This window comes from Pelobates fuscus, chromosome 4, assembly GCF_036172605.1.
Source record: "Pelobates fuscus isolate aPelFus1 chromosome 4, aPelFus1.pri, whole genome shotgun sequence".
Lineage (NCBI taxonomy): Eukaryota > Metazoa > Chordata > Amphibia > Anura > Pelobatidae > Pelobates > Pelobates fuscus.
In genome coordinates, this window is record NC_086320.1 from 288,960,355 (window position 1) to 288,985,929 (window position 25,575).

General features: G+C 40.7%; 1 protein-coding gene across 3 annotated transcripts in view; it reads left to right on the top strand.

Moving 5' to 3' along the window:
• Nucleotides 1-25,575, top strand: part of RARB (retinoic acid receptor beta) — an 895,445-nt gene that overhangs the window by 437,680 nt on the left and 432,190 nt on the right. The window lies entirely within an intron of this gene.

Sequence of the window (25,575 nt, forward strand, 5' to 3'; positions counted from 1 at the left end):
TTTTATAAGTTTGAGTGCTAGCTGGGTTTTAGTGTGTTTCCTGCCATGTTCATCGCCTTTCAGGAACTAAATGGATTACAGTGTCAAACAAAATTAAAACAATATCTTTCATTTGTTTGGTCATTGGACAAGAGTTTTACGGATAGAAATACATAAATACTTTTTTTCCCCAATATATGTCATCTTCTTCTAAAAGCTAATGTTTTTAAAAGAACATGGAAAACCTATAAAGGAGCTGCCATTTTCATCAGGTCCCACTTCCGATTTTCAAAAAAAGAAATGTACATGTCATGTTTTCATACAAAACAGCTGCACACCTTGTGGAAATGTCTTGTCTAAATAAATTAACATGTATTCACTTTCTTTTCTCTACTGAAAAACAATGGAACATCTTTTGTTTCCTGTCCCCGCGCAGCGTCCAAGCACTTTTTTCAAAAATGTTCCCTTCAGTCACAAACACAGCTGTGGCCCAAGCGGTACTTTAAATGCAAATAATGCAAATTAGGACCCCATGAGGAATAAAAAAAGAAAACACATTATGAAAACTTAGGAAACAATTACATATTCTCATAATTGATCATCTAAGTTCCTGTTTTGTGTTACACAGAATATTGAGTGCTCATATTCAAAAGTGTTTCCAGATTTTCTTTGTCAAGCAGATTTTCTTTATATGTGACACAGTCATTTTTTTTTTGAAACTTTCGAAATGTGCTGTGAAAAACGTGTCATCAGTGTATGTTTAAAGGGACAGGCTGGAAAAAATATAATAAAATGTTATTATAACATACAAATAATGATAATATAATGATTTATTTTTTTTGCCCAGTACAATATTGTTTAATTACTAGATGATACACATTTATGATCAGTTCATCTCTATGTACAATCTTAACAATCCTTAATATTTATAATAATAATACCATAATATTTTCAACTACATGTCAAATTATTTTACAAGTTTGTTGTATTAAACCCCGGTGCTATGGACAATAAAATCCATAGCATTTAAATTTCTCTATTTATTACCATTTACACTATATGTTTTCACTATTTATCTTTCTGGAAAGTAACATCTGATTGGCAGTGAGCTATAAGCCAATCAGATGCCATGAACAGGAAATAAATATATGCACATACGAAGGTAATACGTCACGGCCATGTCATTTTCCTCTAAAATATTGAAAAGGTGGCATTACTCGTTATCAATGTCCACTTCTGGGGGATTTTCTTTACATGTTACACAGTAACTTTTTGAAACTTTCAAAATATGCTGTGAAAAACTGTGTTCAGATTTTGTTTAAAGGGACAGGCTGGCTGTCAGTCTTTAAAAAAAAAAATAATAATAATAAAAATAAAATAAAATTAAATTAAAAAAAAAAAAAAAAATATATATATATATATATATATATATATATATATATATATATATATATATTATTATAATAATGGTAATATAATTCTTTTTTTTTGCCCAGTACAATATTGTTTAATTACACATAAATGTGCATACTAGACTGTGCACTATATGTTTTCATTATTTGTATAGATCTATGTATATCTGTCTGGAAAGAGACTAGCCAATCAGAAGTCGTGAACGGGAAACAAATACATGCGTATAGGTATTGCATCATGGTGATGTCATTTTTCTTTGTAGTATTGTAGATACGGCACTAGTTTGTTATCAGTGTCCACCTGTGGCTATTTATAACTGCCGTGCCACATATTATCATATTATAAGATGAAAGGAACTTAAAGAAGTGGGTTAAATATCCTGTATTTTCTTTTGGTTTTCTGTTGTACAATGAGAACAAAGTTTACGCTGGTATCATTCTCTTTCAGCGAGGCACTTAAAGTCACTTTAAATTGGTCTACATTGTCCAGCAGCAATAACATATGTTTCTCCAAGTCCCCTGACATAAAATATAAAGACAGGAAGCCAACTATACAAACAATAAAATGCATTTAGTCCAGATTTACTTCTGTGAAATTTAACAGTGTGGGTGGTCATAACTCTGCATTATTCCGTATTATGCCTGTATCAACAGGATTAAGCGGTACCTCGGGGAAGGAAAGAACAATTCTCTAAGCAAAAATATAGAAATGAGCAGCTCGCAAGCAGATGTAATGTCTTTCACCTCTGTTGGTCAGAAAATATATTTGTCCTTGTTGAAGCTTACTACAAAAGCACCTGGGAGGGATTTGGGGCAGTAATTTAGCAGTTAGAGTGAAAAATTACTAGCGTCTGCATATGAACCAAAAACAATAAAACAGCATATAATGCGCCTTTCTCATGATTTTTGATCTAAACAAGTTAATAGTGCAGCAGGAAATGTCCCTTTCGATTACACAGCATTGGACAGCTTTACACTTTAATAGTTGTCCCATGTAGGACCCACAAGCGTAAGCACTTAATAAGTCAGTCATTGCCAGCACTGTAAAACTGAGACGTTTGCTCTCAAAATTGATGTCGCCCTTTTTACTTGGACTAGTCGTAAAAAAGAAGATGAACTGTAGCGGTGACTACGCTGTTTCTTTCTAAAATAACACTAAACTGTATTACAACTCATAGAAACGTGAGTAAAGTGTTTTAAATAAAACAAAACAAAATGCTACTCTACCTGTAAAATGTAAAATATTTAGATCCAAGAAAGTTGAAAAAAACTAACAAACCTAATTAAACATATCTATTGTAATACATCAGCAAGATATCATGCATATGCACACAAGTTAAAATCACTCCCTTGTTCAAGAGCTGTGAGCACCATGAGCTAAATAAAAACCCTAACGCAGTAACTGTGCAAAAAACATATTGATTTATAAAAAGAAAACATGCAGTCGCTTACAATTACATAATTAGTCATAATTAACTAGAAGAACTGCAGCATTTAAACAGCATCCTTCTCACTATTACGTATTCTGAAGAAGACTATAGTACATCTAAACACATCAAGGTGAAACAAAGACACTTATAGAGTACTTTACATATTTTCTACCTTGGAACATTTGATCTTCTGGATGAACATCTATTTTTACTGTAATTGGTGTTCAAGTACTTTTTGATGAGCAGAGAGGGCAGATGCACTGGATTTATGTTTGATTTTAAATGTTATTATTTTTTTTTTTTTGTAAATTCTTTGCAAGTTATTGCATGGAACAGAGATAGAGGTCTCTTTTTTCTCTACCTCATGGGCGACGATTGGAGAGTAATTACATTAAAGCAGTTCTGACAACTCTGGTCGCTTTTTGAACATTTCATAAAGACAGAATTTTTGCAATTCCAATCATATTGCAACCAAACATATCATAAGACAAAACTACTTTGCAAAGACCCCCTAAAGTGACAGAGCTGCCTTAAGGGCCCAGAAGATGCCCAAGGCCCGGGGACCATATTAATATGGGCTGACAGGGCACAGAAGATTCCCAGTTTATTATTAGGACCAGTAGAAGTGATGCACTCTTTATAATTATACTAAACATGTACTCTTCATTAATATCCCATATATCTGTAAACAAAATGCAAAACCTGATAGTGCAGACAATTTGTGTAAAATGATCATAATAACAAATACAATTCATACCAAGATACACAGTCACACACATACGCAGTCACATTCAGTCACACACACAGTCATTAAATCTCTCTTTCCTTCTTCTTAGTAGCATGGGTACGGAGGAGAAGGAAAGGGGCTTGAAACCAGGGCCGGACTGGCCCACCAGGATACTGGGAAATTTCCCGGTGGGCCGCAGCACCTGGGGCTGGGCTGACAGCCCTATTCATCACTGGTTAGCCTCCTGTAATCCCGGCCGGCCATGTGCGAGCTGTGCGGCCGCACAGGGCCCCATGGGAGAAGGGGGCCAACACAGCTCGCACATGGCCGGCCAGGATTTAAAAAAAATATATTGTGGCGGGGCGGAGTTAACTGTGCAGGGGCGGAGCTTATCGTGCAGCGGGGGCAGAGCTTACTGTGCGGCAGGGGCCCTGGTAACTGCAGCATGGGAAGCAGGAAGAAGTCCTTGCTTCCCCAACAACCAGTATCCAGGAGCTCCAAAGGATGTGGAGGTAAGAAGCCGATCAGTGTAAGTGTGTGACGATCTGCCTGTGTGTGTGTGTGTGTGTGTGACTGTCTGCCTGTGTGTTTGACTGTCTGCCTGTGTGTTTGACTGTCTGCCTGTGTGTGTGTCTCTGTCTGCCTGCGTGTGTGTGTGTGACTGTCTGCCTGTGTGTGTGTGAGTGTGTGGCTGTCTGTCTGTTTGTGTGTGTTACTGTCTGTGTGTGTGTGACTGCCTGTGTGTGTGTGTGTGTGTGTGTGTGACTGTCTGCCTGTGTGTGTAACTGTCTGCCTGTGTGAATGTGTGGCTGTCTGACTGTGTGTTTGACTGTCTGTCTGCCTGTGTGTGTGTGTGTGTGACTGTCTGCCTGTGTGTGTGACTGTCTGTGTGTGGCTTTCTGTGTGTGGCTGTCTTCCTGTCTCTGTGTGTCTGTGTGTGTGTGGCTGTCTGCCTGTCTCTGTGTGTGTGGATGCCTGCCTCTGTGTTTGGGACTGTCTGTCTCTGTGTGTGTGTGTGCATCTGCTAGTGAGTGAGTGAGCTTCTGTGTGTGTGTGTGTGTGTGTGTGTGTGTGTGTGTGCGCATATGCTAGTGAGGGAGCTTCTGTGTGCGCCTGCTATTGAGTTTGAGTTTTTGTGTGTGCCTGCTAGTGAGTGAGCTTGTATGTGTGTTAGTGAGCTTGTCTGTAGGGAGCATGGGTGTGTCTGAGCCTGTCTGTGATGAGCATGTATGTGCAGTGAGCTTGTCTGTAGGGAGTATGGGTGTGTCTGAGCCTGTCTGTGATGAGCATGTGTGTTATCGTGAGCTTGTCTGTAATAGGCATGTGTGTTCGTGAGCTTGTCTGTAGTGACCATATGTGTGTCAGTGAGCTTGTCTGTAGTGAGCATGTGTGTGTCAGTGAGCTTGTCTGTAGTGAATCTGTGTGTTAGTGAGCTCTTCTGTAGGGAGCATGTTTGTGTCAATAGGCTTGTCTGTAGGGAGAGTGTGTGTGCATCAGTGAGCTTATCTGTAGTGAGCGTGTGTGTGTGTATGTATCAGAGTTTGTCTGTACTAAATTTGTGTGTGTCCCAGTAACCTTGTCTGTGTGTGTCAGTGAGATTGTCTGTCAATGAGCCTATTTGTGTGCATCAGTAATATTGTCTGTGTCTGCATGTGAGTATGCTTTACTGTATAATTTAATTACCCTGAAAGGACTAATATTTTTAATTAGAAAAATGAATATACCAATAATAAATATATTATTATATATATGTTTATGTGTGTATATATATATTTATATACATATATACATAGCCTAGATTTTTTCCAGGGCGGCTTCGTATCCCCAGTCCGGCCCTGCTTGAAACCATGCAATCTCTAGTGTCTAGTGGTGGGGGAGCAGGGACTCCTTCCTGCTTCCCCTCATTGGCTTGCTATACTTCACTCTTGCTGCCTGTATATGTTGTCGTTTCCTCCCTGTGAGACCTGGATAGAAGATAATTAAATTGTATCCCCAGGTACTGCTCAGCCACACCACAAAGAGTAAAAGGCAGGATGTAGGTGCTCTGTGAATCCGCATTCCGCCTGTCACCCGAGAATGATGGCTCCCACCCATCCCCACCCTGAGTTAGCATGCTACCGAGTTTCTGTATAATATATTATAATATATAGTTTTTATTTGCATGCTTTATTTAACAGCCTTGAAGATTCCATACACCAGATTTTAGGTCTAGGGAATTAATAGTGTAATTGGTATAGCATGCTATGAATTTCACTTTAGGTTTAGTAAGCAGAAATAGAGTTAAAAGAGCTGATATTTGTATAACATTTAAAATGTGCCAATGAAAATGATGTCTTTCTGCCTTACTAAATAAGACAACTGTGATATATCTAATTAAATTCCTAAGGTAACACTGTGTGAGCACTGCTGGCATCGGTAATTGTGTCGAAACATCAGTAATGAAGAGAGTAACCTTAATTATCTATTTACCTCACTTTTTATTTCCTTCTTAATTAAACTGAAGTAAACACATTGCTGGAGACTCCTAAACAAAAATAACACTCCGGATTCTGTTATTTATAAACCTGTAAACAGATCAACTCACAAAACGAAAAAACAAATATACCTAGAAATTAACATACTGTCTGAGAATATAATTATTTTTTTCATTATAATGTAAATTTTATAATTATCAAAACACTTGCACCCGTAGAGGAAAAATGCCTTTATGCCTAAATAAATACTAGCATCATCAAGGTTATTCAATAAAGCCGGAATTGCCAGGAATTCAAAGTGAATTTGGAAATATAGGCCAAAGTAGCTGAATTAGAAAAATTATCCCAGCAATTTCTATAGTCAGTTTGACTATTTTGGCCTTAAATTAGAAAATTATCTTTTAGCAATTCTCACTTTAGTGAATAATTGTGTGAATGCTTAAATGGACACGCAACCCTTAGACACGAAAGAAGTCTATGGAGGGTCATGTATAAAAAGTGTAATGTTCTAGTACTTTTCCTACATGCACTAATTTATTGTCATATTTGCCTCAAAATATTCCCAACTGTTCCTCTTCTATCATTTTATTTTCCCTTTTCCATCTTTCTTTCTTGCTTGCTTTGGTAGTGACTAAGGGAACAGAGCTACACTGCAGAAAGCCACAAAACCTCTTTTTTGTCTCTTTAGCAAAACTAATGTGATTTTAATGTGAAAAAAACACAGTATGAAAAAATGGTCAAAATCTATCCGTTGCACTTAAAGTGACTATCATTTGCAGGTTTTGGTTTTCAATTAATCCTTTCTGTCCTTCTAGTTCTCCTTGTTTTTATTTATTTTTTTTAATTCACCTTAGTTTAGTTTTTTAGTTGTACATAAGTAGGGACTACAGGACTTTCTGTTGGTTTTCCTTTCCTTATGTCCCCTGTATCCTTATACTCCCAACCCTGGTCACTTGGCTTTGTTTATATTTATTATCTTTTCTTCCTTGTTCTGGATATATCAATATCTGGACATAGCCTTTTTGTTTCCTCCTGCCCATGATGTCCGCTGTTTACTCTTCTGTCATTGTGATAGTTTGTGGGCAAGCCTGATTAGCAACTGAGCTCCACCCATTGTTCAGTTTTCTCAACAGCAAGACGGAACCTTGAATTTGGAATGGTCCAAACCTGGGACAGTTGAAGTATGCAGCCCCCTCTGTTTCTCCAGTAAGAAGCAGTGGAAGCACTGTCAGCACTCCAGCAAGTGAATCATTTCCCATGTATCTTCACCTGTAACCTAACCTTTAGGTAGCTTTAGTCTGTTTTACTTCCGGACCAAGAAGCTGTTGTTTTATAGCCTTTTTATGTGAAAGCCTAGTTATTGGGTCCAGTGTTTTAGAGTATTCTTACTACCAGCCTTATGATCTTCCCCTGCATTGAAAGCAAAAGTCATGGACGACAAAAAAGAGGAGGGGTACTAAGCCTCATCTGGTTTGCATAAGGATCCAAGTAGTGGAACATTTAGGATACTCCAGCCACACTATAAGGTTAGCACTGCCTAAGCATGCACCACCATCATCAGAGTTCTCTAGGGAGGGTTGTATTACATTCAGGTTTTTGTTTCCTATTTTCTAGTATGTACGGAGATTCACTGTTGCTGAGTTGTTGTGCATTCTCTGAGAAGTATCATCACTGAATGGAGGTTTTGTACGGCACATTAATTAAAGTCTCAGTCGCCCTGTCCCGGCAGAATTTTAGATCGCTCCTGTGTAGCTGTAGCATAAAGATGACTGCCCACCCTATGCTGTCTTTGTTGAGCATGTGGTAGAATGGGGATACAAATGGAGGCTCTGCTTAGATTAACCATGTTGGCAAGAAAGTCTTCTGTTAACTCACCAAGAGATGTTAGAAATTGGGCTAGAATAATGAGCGTCCTTCCCCAACAGACTGTGGCTATACAAACAAAGATAATTTCTAGATATTCTTAAAGTAATGTCTGTGGTAGAAAACTCTGCCATCGTGCAGGCTAGAAAGAAAGGAGACTGTAGTGTGACCCTAGACCAAGAATACCAGAAATTAAAGCCAGGGAGAGGAACCAGAATTCTTATACCTGGAGCAGACTCAAGAGGAGGTCTGCTACTACCACCTAAAATGGTTTTTACCATGATGAAGATGAAGATTCTGACATAATATTTCAAGATAGTAACACTTAGAATTGAGTATGAAACAGCTACAAAGAAGATTAAAAGCATGGTCACCATTTCAAACATCTGAATGGGCTCCAAGTAAATAGTACCACTAGTAGTTAAAGGGCATCTCAGCTTCTGCTTTGTTGCACACTGGGTCCCATGTGACCTTTATGCTCAGATCCTTTTCATCACGCCCATTTAAGACACCTGTCCGTCACCCCAGATATGGATGTAAATTTATGGGGGTTAGGTTTGCAGGCTTACACTGTAGAAGGCGAGAAGAACTCCAGAATACTATGGGGGTTAGGTTTGCAGGCTTACACTGTAGAAGGCGAGAAGAACTCCAGAATACTCTCTATGGCAGCAAGTGATTGTCTACTGGGTCTGAGCTCAGGATATTATCAAAATCTCATGAAGAGAGGACCAAGAGAAAACTGCATTAAAGGGACACTCCAGTGCCAGGAAAACAATCCGTTTTCCTGGCACTGCAGGTCCCCTCTCCCTCCCACCTCCCATCCCCAGTTGCTGAAGGGGTGAAAACAGCTCCTCCCCTTCATTACGTCAGCCGGCGGGGGTCTAATGCATTAGACCTCTCCATAGGAAAGCATTGAAAATGCTTTTCAATGCTTTCCTATGGGGATTTTAGCGACGCTGGAGGTCCTCACACAGCGTGAGGACATCCAGCGACGCTATAGCACAGAAATCCTGTGCTATGGACCAGGAAGGTCCCTCTAGTGGCTGTCTAGTAGCCACCACTAGGGGAGGACTTAACCCTGCAAAGTAATTATTGCAGTTTATGAAAACTGCAATAATTAGAGTTGCAGGGTTAAGGGTAGTGCAGGGTTAAGGGTAGTGGGAGTTGGCACCCAGACCACTCCAATGGGCAGAAGTGGTCTGGGTGCCTGGAGTGTCCCTTTAACCCCACTGGGTTTCTACTTGTTTACTCTTATAGCACAGGGTGATAATTGGAGCTACAGATTTAATCTATCACTTCTCATTGAAATATAATTGATGGCCTGTCAACATGAGAACAGTATAGACCAAGACTACTTGCAGTTGCAGATGAAGACTGGATTGACATCCCTGGTGTAAGGCCTTATATCAGACATTTGTCACTCAACATGGGTATGTTAACATTTCTGATTTGTAATCCTAAGGCTGTTTAAGAGGAAGTGTTAACAAGCCCCAGTGGACAAATATTGGTGTAGAAAACAGTGGACCTTTACTAAAGGCTTGGAGAAATGTAGGTAGGAACCAAAGTCAATCCCTAAGCAGCCACCCAGTGCTCTGGAGCAGGACCAGCAATCCCACAACAGCAAAAAAAATAGAAAAAATATCTCCAGGCACTCAGGATGTTAAAGCCACAGGCAGGTTTATTGAATCAGAAAGGACAAAGACCTTTTGTTAGGTAGAAACGTTGCTGTCCTTTATGTTTCAATAAACCTGCCTGCGGCTTTAACATCCTGAGTGCCTGGAGATATTTTTTCTATTTGCTTTACTAAGAGCTGTCAAGAATGGGGACCATGGATGGTAAGTACCTTGTTTCTACATTGAGCAAGGACTCCTCTAGATTATAAGCTCTTTTGAGCAGGGCCCTGATAAGCTTATTGTTCCTGTAATAGTTTATAATTGTTTAATATCATTGTTAAATTCCCCCTTTATAATATTGTAAAGCGCTGCTGAATAAGTTGGCGCTATATAAATGCCAATAATAATTTAAATTCAACATCATGATCACTTGGGTTTAAGACAGGTGGTCTTACCCCAGAACAATTGATGGATGAAAGATCAACATGCATTTCTGTGGGTTTACAAAACCATCGGACAAGTGCAAGACAATTTCTTCTGGTCCTCTATATGAGAGACAGATGTTCCAATGTCTATCTAAAGAACTCTGGCCTTAGGAACCTTGTCTGCATGGATTTCTTGTGCATAGAAATTGATTCAGCAGCAGTAGGAAATATACTGGTAGTTACTGACCACTTCACCAGATATGCCCAAGTTTACCCAACAAAAGTGATCTTTGTTTGCAAAAGTACTATAGGAAATATTCTTCACTTATAACTGGCACCATTCTGATCAAGGTTGTGACTCGTGAGAACCAACGTAGAAATTAGCTTTTGTAATTGCTGAGCACCGTAAGTCCCAAACCCTTCTGGAGAGGTGTAACTGTACCCTATTGGACATGTTAATGAAAAAAGAACCTGGAGTTGAATGATTCATGCATACAACTGTACTGATGAGTCCACAAGATATTCTCTCTGATACTTGCCCTTTAGTTGAGAAGTGAAACTACCAAAAGATCTTCAATTTGGTGTCTCTTCTCATGGCATGACACGCTGCCAGTATGAGAAAAAAAAGTATGGAAATTATTGTTAGCGGCAAAACATTGCAGGCGATTGCCGTTCATTCACTGACTCATCCCCTCCTTATGTCACTTACACATGCGCACAATCATATTACTTCTATTTACCCACTCCCAATGTCTCTCATTCCAACTCCGTCCATTCCCAATGTCTGTTCCACCCATGCATTGATATCTTCATGTCCTTTCCATCACCCTCGTTCCCTCTAGTATTACTTAATTAAGGCAGCTGCACACAGCTCAGCATAATCAAATACAGATTTGTGTTGCTCTCCTGCAGCTTTTAGTGAAGGGATATGATGTCACATGTCAATAAAAAAAAAAAAAGCACAATCCAGTACTGATTAGTAATTGATTAGGTCTTGGATTCTCCAGGAAAGAGAAAGCTGCTGTTGGATTTACTCTGACTGGTGGCTGCAGACAGATCTGTGATCGTCAGTAAAGTTAGTCCTCCCCATCCAAACCACATTGCTAGAGATGGTGGGCGAGCATACAGTTTGAGCGATAATTTTTTATTTACGGTATTCAGTATTAAGTCTGGCAAAGCATCATGGGACTTGTAGTTATGCAAAGTTTGTCTTTTGGAAAGCCCTGCACTTCACATGTCGCTTATATTATTCTAAACATTATCTTGTTAGAATGGCGGCAAAACTCTATTAAATGATTAAGAATATTGAGTAGCGTTTGGGGTAGGATCCAATAAAATTCTACCCACTCTGTGACATTATGACCCTTACTCTCTGCACTGATGAAAAAAAAAAAAACAATGCATACCTACTACATAACCAAACACAGACAGACAGTGAGTGGAGGAAACCCTTGTCTGTCTCTCTCACTAGATTTTAATAGTGGCCGAGATTTCCAAAGTGGTGATTACTTTGAGAGATTTCACTCTAGAGAAAGCTATTGCGTTATTCTAGCTAAAAGACCTCATGCTACGCTGATATATAGGCCTCATAGAATAAAATAGCCTCTCGATGCAGAGATATCTCACCAACCTATTACCTCTTTGTAAATCTCCAAGAGTGTGTTTTTGTTCAGTTTAAAGTGTGATTTTATATGCATGCGTGTCCTTTTAAAACCACATTATGAGCTGGAGGGGAATGAATAGCTGATGCAAAATGATGATATTTTAAAAGCACAAAGTAATATGCAGTTTTCCATTTGTTCTAAAATACGTACTGGCGATGGCTTTCATTACAATATTTGTGTAAAACATTGCATATTTATATTGTATCTTACAAACTACACATTGCATTTTTTTTACATTACAATTTGTGACTATAATTTGCGTAATGAGTCAGCAGGGTCATGGCATGGAAAATGACTTCATTTGCAGAGTTCTTGTTTTCATTGTTCCTATGAAGCCGCTGTGCAGCAATACTTTATTAGAATACTGGCCTTCTTGTTTCATTGATACCTCAGTGCAGGTCCCAGGGATGCTGAATGGCTTATGATAGCATAAATGTGTATTCTAGGGTGTAAATGTTATTATTAACTATGTCAGAAAGACATACCTGAACTCTCCCATAATGTACATACTCATGCCTCCCAACCATCTTGATTTTGTGAGGACAGTCCTGGTGTTTTGGTCCTGTCGCCCCAACTTTGTTCCCTTGTGTCCCGTTTTTTTTAGAAGTGCTCATGCTGCACTCGCATGTCCTGCCATTAGTGGGCTGTCCTACTTGATTGGCAGCCTGGTGTGCATTTAACCCCAGAAAGTGGGCAGGTCCGCCATTTTTGGGTGATGCATACATGTCACTGGCCCACCCCCATCCCACCTCTGTATACCTACACTCTCACACTCTCCTATACATTAATTCAGGTTACTGGCTAGCTTTGAGACTTGGAGGTACTTGCGAAGCAACAACCAAAACAGTACCTCCAAGCTTCAAAGCTAGCAGGTAACCAACCTCATGCGGATGATTTGCATTAACAATGAAACAGCTGTCCATGAGTGGTTCACTAGCTTTGCTTCTTTTCCTAAGTTGTGTTTCAAAGCTGTTGTATACAGCAAACACAGACTCAAAGGAATCCATGTTTAAAATGGAATGAGTCAAAAATCAGATTATTTGTTGAACTAATTTGCATATGCCCACCCTTTGCGGTAGTAACATCACTGCAAATTTGTGATTTCTGTGGGGAAAGCAAGTCTTATGGCTTGACGGGTGTGCAGATTTTTGTTTTACATTGTATTAACTATCTATCTATATATATATATATATATATATATATTATGTTGTACATAATTAGGTCATTTTATTAATTACAATTTGAGGGACCTGCCTGACAACCCAGGCAGAAAGTCCAGATAATTTGGTTCGCAAGCCCTATATTTAACCCTGTAACTTTCCAGGATACCATGAAACCTGTACATGGGGGGGTAATGTTTTACTCGGGAGACTTCGCTGGACACAAATATTAGTGATTCAAAACTGTAAAACATATCACAACGATTATATCGTCAGTGAAAGTGCCGTTATTTGCATTTTTCACACACAAACGACACTTTGACGATATATAATTGTTGTGATATGTTTTATTGGTTTGAAACACTAATATTTTAGTTCCGTGGAGTCACGAGAGTTAAAACGAACCCCCTATGTAAACGTTTTAGGGTGTTTTCAAAAGATACAGAGTAAAATATAAGGCTTGCATTTACTTTTTTTTCACATTGAAATGTGCCAGATTGGTAATGTTGCCTTTGAGATCGTATAGTAGCCCAGGAATGAGAATTACCCCCATGATGGCATACCATTTGCAAAAGTAGACAACCCAAGATATTGCAAATGGGGTATGTCCAGTATTTTTTAGTAGCCACTTAGTCACAAACACTGACCAAAATTAGAGTTCAAATTAGTTTTTTTTTTCATTTTTCACACACAAACAAATATGAACACTAACTTTGACCAGTGTGTGTGACTAAGTGGCTACTAAAAAAAAATCTGGACATACCCCATATTGAATACACTGGGTTGTCTAATTTAAAAAAAAAAGTAAGGTGTGAATCAGAGATTTATGACAGATAACAGTGTTACCATGTCAATATTGATAAATTCTAAAAATATATATTTTGAAACAGCAATGTCCTACTTTTACTTATAGCCCTATAACGTGCAAAAAAAGAACTACGGCTATTTTAACTTTGGGTATTTCCAAACTCAGGACAAAATGTAGAAACCATTTAACATGGGTGTTTTTTGGGGGTTGTAGATGCGTAACAGATTTTTTGGGGGGAGGGGGGGTGTTAAATCATGTTTTATAATAAAAAAAATAGTAAATTATGATATGATGAAAATAATGGTATTGTTAGAAAGACCATTTAACGGCGATAAAAACTGTATATAATGTGTGGCTACAGTAAATTATTAAGAGGAAAATTACAGCTAAACACAAACACCGCAGAAATGTAAAAACAGCCCTGGTCCTTAATAATAAGAAAATTGGAAAACGGTCTGGTCACTAAGGGGTTAATATAGACATTCTGGCTGATCTTTGGGAAATGGTAGTTTATCAATTAATACTGGAGTACCAGGTGTTTGGTATTAGCCCCGTGCCTACCTCATAAAAAATGGCAGGGTTTTATGGGAATTGTGGTTCAGAAGAAGTGCCTCTGCTGTCTGATTGGCAGCCACTACAATCATCATGACTGACAAATGAAAACGTAGCTGTTTATCACAATCAGTGATCACTAAAATGCAGTGATTTTGGTGCTTAATGTCCCTTTTATCTGCTCTGGAGAATATATGAATGGCAAAATGTGATCTAATTTAAAAGATATTTCTGGCAGGCTTTGGGTTATTAAATTGTAATTAAAGTAATAAGGATGATCATCCTAATGATAAATTTAGTCGTAAGTGCGTTATATTCAGCAGAACAGGTGGAACAGCGACATCATACTACAAGTTTCACAGCGGTGCTCTAACCTTCTGTAGGAATTTTACATTAGAACTGAGTAAAGTAAACTACAGCCATAAAATAAAGAAATGTGAAATCTCACGATCTTGTGCATTGCCTTTCACGACGTTTAACACAGCGACGGCCCTTCCTTTAGCTGAACAAGCATCTTTATAAGCCACAGTCGAGACCTTGTGTTTCAGACATTTTGTTTCACAGCATTTGGCCTTTATAGGGTTAAGCATTAGATAGTTCAAGTCAAGGCCACTAGCTTTAATATGACTTCACTTTGGCTGGGGTTTCCCTGTAATCCATTTAGCAAATTAAAGAGATTACTTTTATTGGTGCCATTATCTCCTATTCTCTTGTGGTTGAACCACTTAACCTGTGCTTAATTGAAAGCGATACAGAGGGTTCAGTAACAAATACAATCAAATAAAAGGGGCAATAGGATCTTTAGACCAAACAAATGATCAGCACTGGGCTAACAATAGCAGATTAGAGGTGAGATCAATTAATTAGAAGCTATTGTTGGCGTTGGGTGACTGCCAAGCTTTCTAATAGCCTAAGCCATCATGTCCCTGTGTTTTGGAGGATTTTAATGACTGGGAGTTAATGTGTATATTATAGTAATTACTTTCTTTAATAATTACTATATACAACTGGAAGACAGAAGATCAGACTACTGTGCAGGACTCTGCTTTTGCATATGACCATGTGAATTAAAATTTTAGTGTCTGAGAACATTTGTGGATATCTATTACTTATTTAATGAGGAGTAATGGTCGTGCTAGCTATATTAAATTACCAAAGTGATCCTGGCTCATTATGGCAGAATAGCTTTGTTGATATTTATGGCTTTTTATTAATCAGATTTTCTTTTCTTAGTGGGATCTGTTTGAATTATTTTTTTTTCTTTAATCTTTTGTTTTTATTGAGTGCCCTCTAGAAAATCTACCATTAACCCCGTAAGGACCTATGACAATCTGTGCCATCATAGCAGACTGTTCTTTAACCCCTTAAGGACACATGACGTGCCTGACACGTCATGATTCCCTTTTATTCCAGAAGTTTGGTCCTTAAGGGGTTAAAGGACAATCCAAAGTAGTTAAAATGTTTTTGAATTTAGCATGCCCTATTGGGCATTAGTACTTATGCCCTCCCTTTAGAAACCTGTAAAAGAAAGAATACACTTACCTGGAAGCCAGCTTCAGTTTGAATGCCCCCATTGACATCACAGCCTCCCTCGTGAATTAAAATCAAATGCTTCTTATTTTAATTAAACTCACAAGAGATGAACAAGGGAGGGATGGGGTTAAAAAAAAACAACAACAGCACAGCATTAAGAATCGCACTGCCTGAATGTTTTTGTCTGTATGCATTTTTTCATTTTGCAAAAAATGCAAATATCAAAAGAAATTGACACGTTTATAAATTAACCTTGTTACACCCCTTTGGTTTTTAAGAAGACAGCTGGTAATATTACTTCCTGGTTTGGTTAGCTCAGTGGAGTTAAACTCAAGAGGCAGCAATTGCCCGGAGCACCTGCCTTGCACCGACTTCCCATTAAGCTGTATTTGGATGCCTGTGATTGGACAGCCACATGAAGGCAGCAGACAAGAGAGCTGCTGGTTTTGCAAGCTGTTTTTAATAATACCTCCAATGAAAAATGCATAACTTAATATGTAGGTTTGGTGATCTCTACTAAAGAGTGATTTTTTAAAATTGTATTTTAGATTTGGGCAGTAGAGTGTCCCTTTACTCCTTTAATTGATTTTTTAAAGTGTTTCTTATAAAAGGTATACTCAAAGTGTAATGAACAATTATCCAATTCCCTTCCTCTTGTAGATGAGGAGATGATCCTTGAATGGTTACTAGACAGCCAACCAGCACCCACAGATACACACAGCACTGGCAATAGTGTTAATGTTGAAAGTGTTCTTTCTCAACAGGAAGCTTGCCTAATGTTTTTCTTGCCCTGCACATTTTGGAGATTTTTTTTGATGTTCCAGACAATACTTACTCAGATGATTAACAAAGATGGTGGAACAGGACCAATGTGCGGTGTGCTTAGGTCTATGGGTAAGCTCTACCCTAACCTGCACAAACTTACTTGGCATTTTCCAAAGGCTTAATACTAGCAATGTGCAGCAAGTAATGGAAAAACAAAATGAAAGAAAAGTGACTTGTTTGCCCCATCATTGGATTGTACATCGCTCCAACACAAATGTAGCACTTAGTGGAGAACAAACAGTACAGTATATTTATAGAGTAAAGATTGCAGAGTTTTTTTTGTATACAGCATTGTGTTGACTCTGCCATAAATATTATTGTTTCATTATCTGGCAATTGAGGTGTTAAAAAGACAAAGTATAAAAGGTTTTTCAAGGTGAATTAACTACAAATGCCCTTTGTACTTCTCTGCGGAATATGTTGGCTTCTTCTAAACAATAATACTAAATTATCTCACACCACCACTCAGTATAGTATAAGCAATTTAGAAAACTCTGATTTACGTATGGACGAAAGCCAGAAGAGGATGCCTGTTTTATGTCATGGAATGTGCTCAGGCATATGTTACTCCGTATAGCCAAGCATAAAACTTTATTTCCCATGTGTTAACAGATAGTAATCCCAACAGGCACCAAATGTAGCTTACTTTTTTTAACATATTTAAAAGCCCCCCAAATCTTTCATTATTGAAGAACATTTTGTGAGGTGTTATTATTTAATTTTTTTAGTTTGTATTGAAGGAACAGTGTAGTGTCAGGTACATACACATGTATTTCTGACACTATATTGTAAACTAACTATTTAGTTCCCCTGCCTTTTCCTGAAAAAGCTGTGTTTAAATTAAAAAGCATAGACAGCATGACAGGCGTACAGTCGGATTTGCCGGCATTTGCGCTCACCTTACCCAACCTCCATAAAGACACGGACACAGGTTATATTGTTGGAAGTATTAGTCCACAGCTTTATTAAATTATAAATAAAATAATTAAGGAATAACAAATGGGGTCATTGCCAACAGACCTTTTTAAAGTTAACATCCCCCATGTACATAACATTCCCCTGGCAATGACCCCCCAATAATAACAATAGATAACAATCCAAATAACATGTTAATACAGAAACTGGCCACCCAATATGGCCACGTTTCCACCCAGTTAAATTGTAGGGGTGTACCGAGACACCACTACCCAACATATCGATTATAGGGGTGTACCAAGACACCGCTACCCACCATATCAATTGTAGGGGTGTACCAAGACACCGCTACCCACCAGTTCCAGTGTAGGGGTGTACCAAGACACCACCACACCCCCAGGTTCGGAGCCACCGACGAGCTCGAACCTACCAACCACGTGCCACACTGTCCAATCCACACTAAAACCACAGGATGCCCACTTTCTCCTCCATCTGCCCTCCGATTTAACCAGGCCATTCCCCGCCGCTGTGAAAAAACGGGAAATCGCTTAACCTAACCAAATACAGGGAGGGTGGGAGGGACAACTGACAGGTTAGCTTAATTTCTTTTACAATGGCCACTTCATAAAATGGCCGGTATAAATACACCCCTTATGGCTCCGCCCTACCCAGCATGCTAAGTGACATTAAGTTCCTGTGGTTGCTATGCCTACCTCCTGGCTCTGTCAAGGCCTATTCCTCTTAGCTGCGCTGATCCATGGGCTACAGAACAACTACATTAAGCTGCAGTTGTTCTGCTGACTATAGCGTTGCTTAAATTAAGTATCGAGTGTGATACAAGTAAGTGAGAGGTTTAGGTCAGGAAAGAGCTGGGGTATAAATATGCTGATCCATCACTAGGGTAGAATTTTATTTCTAAAATATCTAAATGCAGATATTTATAAGAAGGGGATTTGAGTTATGTATTTTTAGGTCACTATCTTTTGCAATCATTGCAGTTTACATCTGCTATCTTGCTGTCTACACTGTATAAACACACCACAATGAAATCAGTCTCTGAAATTACAATAAACCCTACGCCCGCTAATTAGTTTATTTTAAACACTGAATGAATACAATTAGCAGATCATTTTGCAACACTGCTCGAAATTTTCTGTAATTGCAAAGCACATTTCAAATATGTCTTTACTAAATGTTGGCAAAAAACACTAAAGTTGTTTTTCTTTTTTTTTTAAATAGAAAAAAAGGTGTGATATGTTAAGACAAGCCCAGTGTTTGGGTTCAGCGGGAGGACATATTTCAGTCTCCTGGCTGTGTTCAATAGGTGTTATTACATTCGGGTAAATTTATTACAAAATGTTTGTTAAAAACATGTCCAGTGTCGGTAGCCCCGGGCTGGATCATTCTCTCATATATGATACGGCACAAAGTTTTGTCTGATGTAAAATATCTTTCTAAATTACACAAGGTATTTAAAAATATTCAGTGCCTATTAAAAGAACACTTGTGGCTGAAATTACTCTTTATAATTTTATACTTAATAATAGATAGTGAATTAAAAATTAAAATACATAATCAAAAAAAAAAAAATTAAAGGAACACAACATGCAATGTAACAACAACTACAGGGCTTAGTTCAGTAGAGCCAAAAAGAAGTTACTGTTTAGGAGCTTTTGACTTTCTAGCAATAGTGAAGTATGGTAAGAAGTCAAACTGCAAGCTGTAGTGGTTATGGTAATTGTAGTATTCCTTTAAAAAAAATAAAAAAAAATATATATATATATATATTCCCTTTGTTCATAAATCCTGAGGAGAATGGCCATAATTGATACTCTTTATAAAGGTTGGGTGCAAAAAGGCATCTTTGGCATCTTTGCGGGACTCGTGTATACATAATGATTTAGAGCAGTGTTCCTCAGCTCTCTCCTCAAGGCACACCTAACAGTCCAAGATTGAGGGATTACCCGGTATGACTATGGTGTTTAACCCCTTAACACCGTTACGGCATTCTATGCCCTCCCGCATTAAATGTGCTTTAAAACCACTATGTAACGGCTTTCAGCCCTGTAGCCGCCGGCATTCTCACCTACCCCGCTTCGGGAGGACAGCCTGACAATCAGGCCCCTGACACTATATAACCCTTAGGTCCCTCCCACCCTCAGGACCCCCCTCCATTGGTGCTGAGGGGGTGAAAACCCCTTCAGTTACTTACTTTAAGCCAGCGCCAGGCTCCCTCGGCCCTGGTGACCTCTTCTCCCCCTCCGACGTCAGCTCCCGACTGGAGCGGAAAGCGCATGCGCGGCAAGAGCCGCACGCCCATTCAAACAGTCCATAGGAAAGCATTTCTCAATGCTTTCCTATGGTGGTACTGCATGCTGGATGTGATTTTCGCATCCAGCGTCGCAGAAGCGCCTCTAGCGGCTGTCAGGAAGACAACCACTAGAGGCTGGATTAACCCTGAAATGTAAACATAGCAGTTTCTCTGAAACTGCTATGTTTACATCTGAAGGTTTAAAACCTGGGGGACTTGGCGCCGAGACCACTTCAATGAGCTAAAGTGGTGTGGGTGACTATAGTGTCCCTTTAAGGGGTTAAAAAAAAAACTAAAAACACCTTAGACTCTAAGGTGTTTTTTTCTTTCTTTTTCTAAACATCTTATACACACCCGGGTAATCCCTAAATCCTAAACTGTTAGTTGTGTCTTGAGGAGCAGTGGTTTAGAGCAGTGGTTCCCAGACCAGTCCTCATGGCCCACCAACAGTCCAGTTTTTTTCAGTATCTTCATTGAAATAAACAAGCATGTTGAAACAAAAAAAATATATTTAAACATTACTTCCAGGGCACCCACAAAATACACGCGGTTCAGAAACCGCTTGGTAGTGAGCGTGTTAATCTTGAAGCAGAGAAAATTCATCAGCATAAGGTCCTATGAACAAAAGGATTAGGTTTTAGTGGAAAAATGATAATCAAATGATAAATTATAGGAAATGTTTGTCTTATCTGATAAATCTTTCTGTGACATGCAGATGGTCGGGTTAGATTTTGTGTAAACCTAAAGAATTCATGGAACATCCATCCTTGTAGCAAAATTACAGTGGTAGTATGGTACAAGAAAATGCTTTCTTGGGCCCTTGACTACCAACCAAAAAATTGAACACCCCACCTGAGCAATGCTGCTGATCAGTTAAAAGGCTTTATGGCCAAAGTCTGTATATTTAGGAAAGTAAGCCATACGATTAGAATGCATCATCTCAACCTTAACCTTGGCATTAGTTTACTCCAACAGATAGAGACCTAAAGTAAGACATTCTTGCAAGGAATCCCTTTTAAATCAGCAAGTGCCTAAGCCTCTATAGATCACATTGGAATTTGTTTCATTTTTCCTCATATTATTATACTCCTGTGTGACTGCCTGCCTGCCTGTGTGTGTGACTGTCTGCTCCCTGCCTGTGTGTGTGACTGTCTGTCTGTGTGACTGCCTCCGTGTGTGTGTGTGCGAGACTGTCCGCCTGCCTTTGTGTGTGTGTGTGACTTTCTGCCTGTGTGTGACAGTCTGCCTATGTGTGTGACAGTCTGCCTGTGTGTGTGACTGTCTGTGTGTGTGTGCGTGTGACTGTGTGTGTGTGTGTGTGTGACTGTCTGCCTGCCTGTATGTGTGTGTGTGACTTTCTGCCTGTGTGTGACAGTCTGCCTGTGTGTGTGACTGTCTGCCTATGTGTGTGTGACTGTCTAACTGTGTGTGACTCCAATTGTGTGTGTCGCTGTAGCTGTGCTGTTGTGCGTGCCTGTATGTCTGACTATCTGCCTTTAACTGAGTGTGTGTGTGTGTGTATGTGTCTATCAGTGTGTGTGAGTGTCTGCATGCCTGTAACCAAGTGTCTATGACTGTCTGCCTGTAACTGTGTGTGTAACTGTGTGCCTGTAACTGTTCGTGATTGTGTGCCTGTAACTGTGTGTGACTGTCTGCCTTTAACTGTGTGTTTGGCTCTGTGACTGTCTGCATGTAACTGAGCATGAGTGACTGTCTGCCTGTAACTGTGTGTGTGTGTGTGTGACTGTCTGCCTGTAACTGAGCGTGTCTGACTGTCTGCTTGTAACTGTTTGTGTGACTGTCTGCCTGTGCCTGTGTGTGTGACTGTATACAGGCAACTTGGTGTGGGGGGAGGGTGGGGGCGCCGTGATGAAGGCAGCCTTCTGGACAGGGCCGGATTAACATAGGGGCTGATGGAGCTGCAGCTCCAGGCCCAGGCCCATGGAATAGGCCCATTGGTTTTAAAAAAAAAAAAAAAATTTTTTACATTTTTTTTTTTTTTTTTTACACACTACTCTTAGGGTTGCCAGGTATTTCTCATGTATTTCTTAGGGTTGGCAGGTATTTCTCAGAAGTATTTCTCAGGTATTTGAGGCTGCCTAGCCGGTGCCGGTATTGCAGTAATACCGGCAATACAAATGTCTGTCTCAGTATAAACATAGATTATTCTGCAATACCAGCGCCGGCCAGTAGGGGTCGTTGTTTGTGTGGAGAGAGGCAGTGATAAGAAGTTACGGCATCTCTCTCCCTGCCTCTCTCTACTCACTGATCCGCGGGGAGCAGCTCTGCACAGAGAGTCCAGACAGCAGCTCCGAGACATGGGGACGCTGAGACATTGGGACACTGGGGAACATGGGGACCCTGAGCATGGACGTCCGCAGGAATTTTTCCGGGGGGGAAGGGGGGGTATAATTGTAATGACATCCATGCTTGGCCCCTTTTTGACAGTGTCATGAAGGGGAGGAGCATAGTCATTTTCACATAAAGCAAGGATGAATAGCGTTTTCACAACTATGGTGTCAGGAATATATGTTTGTATTCCTGACACTATAGTGTTCCTTTCATCAAATTACAGGAACATTCTGGTCACCATAACAACTTTATCTAAATGAAAATGCTGTGATGCAAGGAGGCCCCTGGGTGCTCTTTCTTTGAAGGGGAAGGGGAAACCGTTTACCCCCAAAAGGCTTCCTTCAGCTTCCTTCAGCTCCAGATCTCCAGGTCGCTCAGTGATATTCGACTTCTGAAACAGAGTGTCAGGAAGTGCAGATTGACGTTGGGCATGGGTGCCGCGGATTGGCTAGAGTGGTCAGCTGACACTCTAAGCCAATCGCTAGTTCCCGATTCATACAAATGTTTTACGTTTTTATGAATGGGGAGCTACTGATTGGCTTAGAGTGCTAGCTGACCCATCTAGCCAATCAGCGGTACCCCTACCCAGCGGCCCTCTGTGTTTCCTGACACTCAGTAAATAAAAGTGAACACATTAACACTGATATTGTTTGTTTTTACTTGGGGAGATGAGAAGGTCCAACGTTTCCCTGCCAGGCCCAGGTACCAACGCCTTATGATGTGGTGTCCAGAATGAAGTGCTACAATCTCATTTTCTTCTCCTTCATTTGACACAGTCTTCTTTGTCTTCTGAGGCTCCTTTACCTTTCTGCTACTTTCTGCTTATTTTGCGCCCTTCTGCTCCTTTCTCTTTCTGATCCCTTTCTGCTCCTTGATGGCTCTTCCTGCTCCTTGATGGCCCTTCCTGCTTCTTTCTGCCCCTTCCAGCTTCTTGCAGCCCCTTGCTGATCCTTTCTGTTCCTTCTGATTCTTCCTGCCCCTTCCTGCTCCTTGCTGCCCCTTCCTGCTCCTTGCTGCCCCTTCCTGCTCCTTGCAGACCCTTCCTGCTCCTTGCAGACCCTTCCTGCTTTTTTGCAGACCCTTCCTACTCATTTCTGCCCCTTCTTTCTCCTTGCTGCCCCTTCCTACTCCTAGCAGACCCTTACTACTCCTTGCTGACCCCTCCTGCCCCTTGCTGACCCCTCCTGCTCCTTGCTGACCCCTCCTGCTCCTTGCTGCCCCTTCCTGCTCCTTGCAGACCCTTCCTGCTCCTTGCAGACCCTTCCTGCTCCTTGCAGACCCTTCCTGCTCCCTCTTCCTACTCCTTGCTGCCTCTTCCTACTCCTTGCTGCCCCTTCCTACTCCTTGCTGCCCCTTCCTGCTCCTTGCTGCCTCTTCCTGCTCCTTGCTGCCTCTTCCTACTCCTTGCTGCCTCTTCCTACTCCTTGCTGCATCTTCCTACTCCTTGATGACCCCTCTTGCTCCTTGCAGACCCTTCCTACTCCTTGCAGACCGTCCCTACCCCTTCCTGCTGCCCCTTCCTATTCCTTGCTGACCCCTCCTGCCTCTTGCAGACCCTTTCTACTCCTTGCTGACCCCTCCTGCTCCTTGCTGCTCCTTCTACTTTACCCTCCTGCTCCTTGAAAACCTTTCGACCCCTTCCTGCTTCTTGCTGCCCCTTTCTATTCCTTGCTGACCCCTCCTGCCCCTTGCAGAACCTTTCTGCTCCTTCTACTTTACCTTCCTCTATGCGGTCTCCCCCACCCCCCATGCCTCACTTACCTGCTCTGTAGGCTACCTCTGTGCTGCTCCCCTGCGGTTTCAGTCATGAGAGAGAGGCAGGGATAAGCTGTAGTTTCCTGCCTTTCTCCATTCACAGCGCCACCTACTGGCCAGCGCTGGTATTGCACTGTATTCTCACACTAAAACGAAAAATAGCAGCACAAGCTGAAAAATCCGGGGGGGCCAAGTATCCCCCTTTACCCCTCCCCCCCCCCATTCGGACGCCCATGACTCTGAGACACTAGGGACACAGTGGCCCCTAGTCTGTGTCCCCATGTCTCCCAGCCACTGTCCCTAGTGTCTCAGTGTCCCCATGTCTCCCAGTGTCCCCATGTCTCTAAGTGTCCCCTAGTGTCCTAGTGACATCAGGACACTGGGAGACATGAGGACACAGACTCTAAGGGACACTGGGAGACATGGGGATACAAACACTAGGGGACACTGGGCGACATGGGGACACTGAGAGGCATGGAGACACAGGGAGACATGGGGACACTGGGCGACTTTGAGACATAGGAGACATGGCAGTGTCCCCATGTCTCCCAGCCAGTGTCCCTAGTATCTCAGTATCGCCATGTGTCCCTGGTGTCTCTCAGTGTCTGTAGTGTGCCAGTGTTCCCTAGACTCCCAAAGTTCCCTAGTCTTCCAATGTCTCTGTGTCCCCATGTCTCCTAGTGTCTCAGTGTCCCCTAGTATAAAAGAAAAAATCTCAGGCACTCACTGTGATAGATTAAGGCAGGTTTATTGGACACCGCAACGTTTCGACCTGTACCCAGGTCTTTATCAAGTCTCCAATGTCCCCTATGTATCAGTGTCCCCTGTGTATCAGTGTCTCAGTGCCCCATGTCTCTCAGTGCCCATAGTGTCTCTGTGCCCGTAGTATAAAATAAAAAAATCTCAGGCACTCACTGTGATAGCTTTAAGCAGGTTTATTGGACACCGCAACATTGTGACATGGGGACACTGGGAGACATGAGGACACAAACACTAAGGGACTGGGAGACATAGGGACACAGACATTCCCCCTTTTTGTGTATGTTCGCCCTTTCGGCCGTTCTGGGTATGTGATTTGTGTCAGTAGCCCACCTTTTTACCGCATCCATAGACTTCCTGCTTTACTGGACACTGCTGTTAGGGGGTATGGGTTTACTTGAAAGATGAAAGCATGAGATTAGCAAAGGGTATGTGTTTTCTCATAGTTGCATCCTATGAGTTTCCCTACAGCATCATCTCCATCAGATACATGACGCTTAGGAGGTAGGACTTTTTTTAGTGTTTTTGGTCAATAATATTTTGTAATTAGGCCCATCATAATTATCAGCACCAGGCCCACTGGGCTCTTAATCCGGCCCTGCTTCTGGAAGGGTGTAAACATTTAATTGTGGACATAACAATTAACAATGAAAAAGTCTAACCACCCTTAAACTAAACTACACTTTGCACCTAACATATGTGTGCTTTTAGTATCCCTTTAAGCAGAGCAAGGTGTTTCATGTCTGCTGTAGATTTAATTCCAGAAAAATAATGACTTCCGTTACTGTTACATCAGGGATGTAGAATTCCTATCATCTGGGAGACGTAGTTCCGGGCACTGGGAAGGTAGTTTTTTTTTACTGCTTTAATCAGTGTTAATTTTGTCGACTAACAATTTTAGTCTACTAAATTTTTTTAGATTTAATCGACTAAAACTAAAACAATTCAGATACCCAAAATATGACTAAAACTAAAATGGCTTTTTAGTCAAAAGGCTATGACTAAAACAAAATTGAAA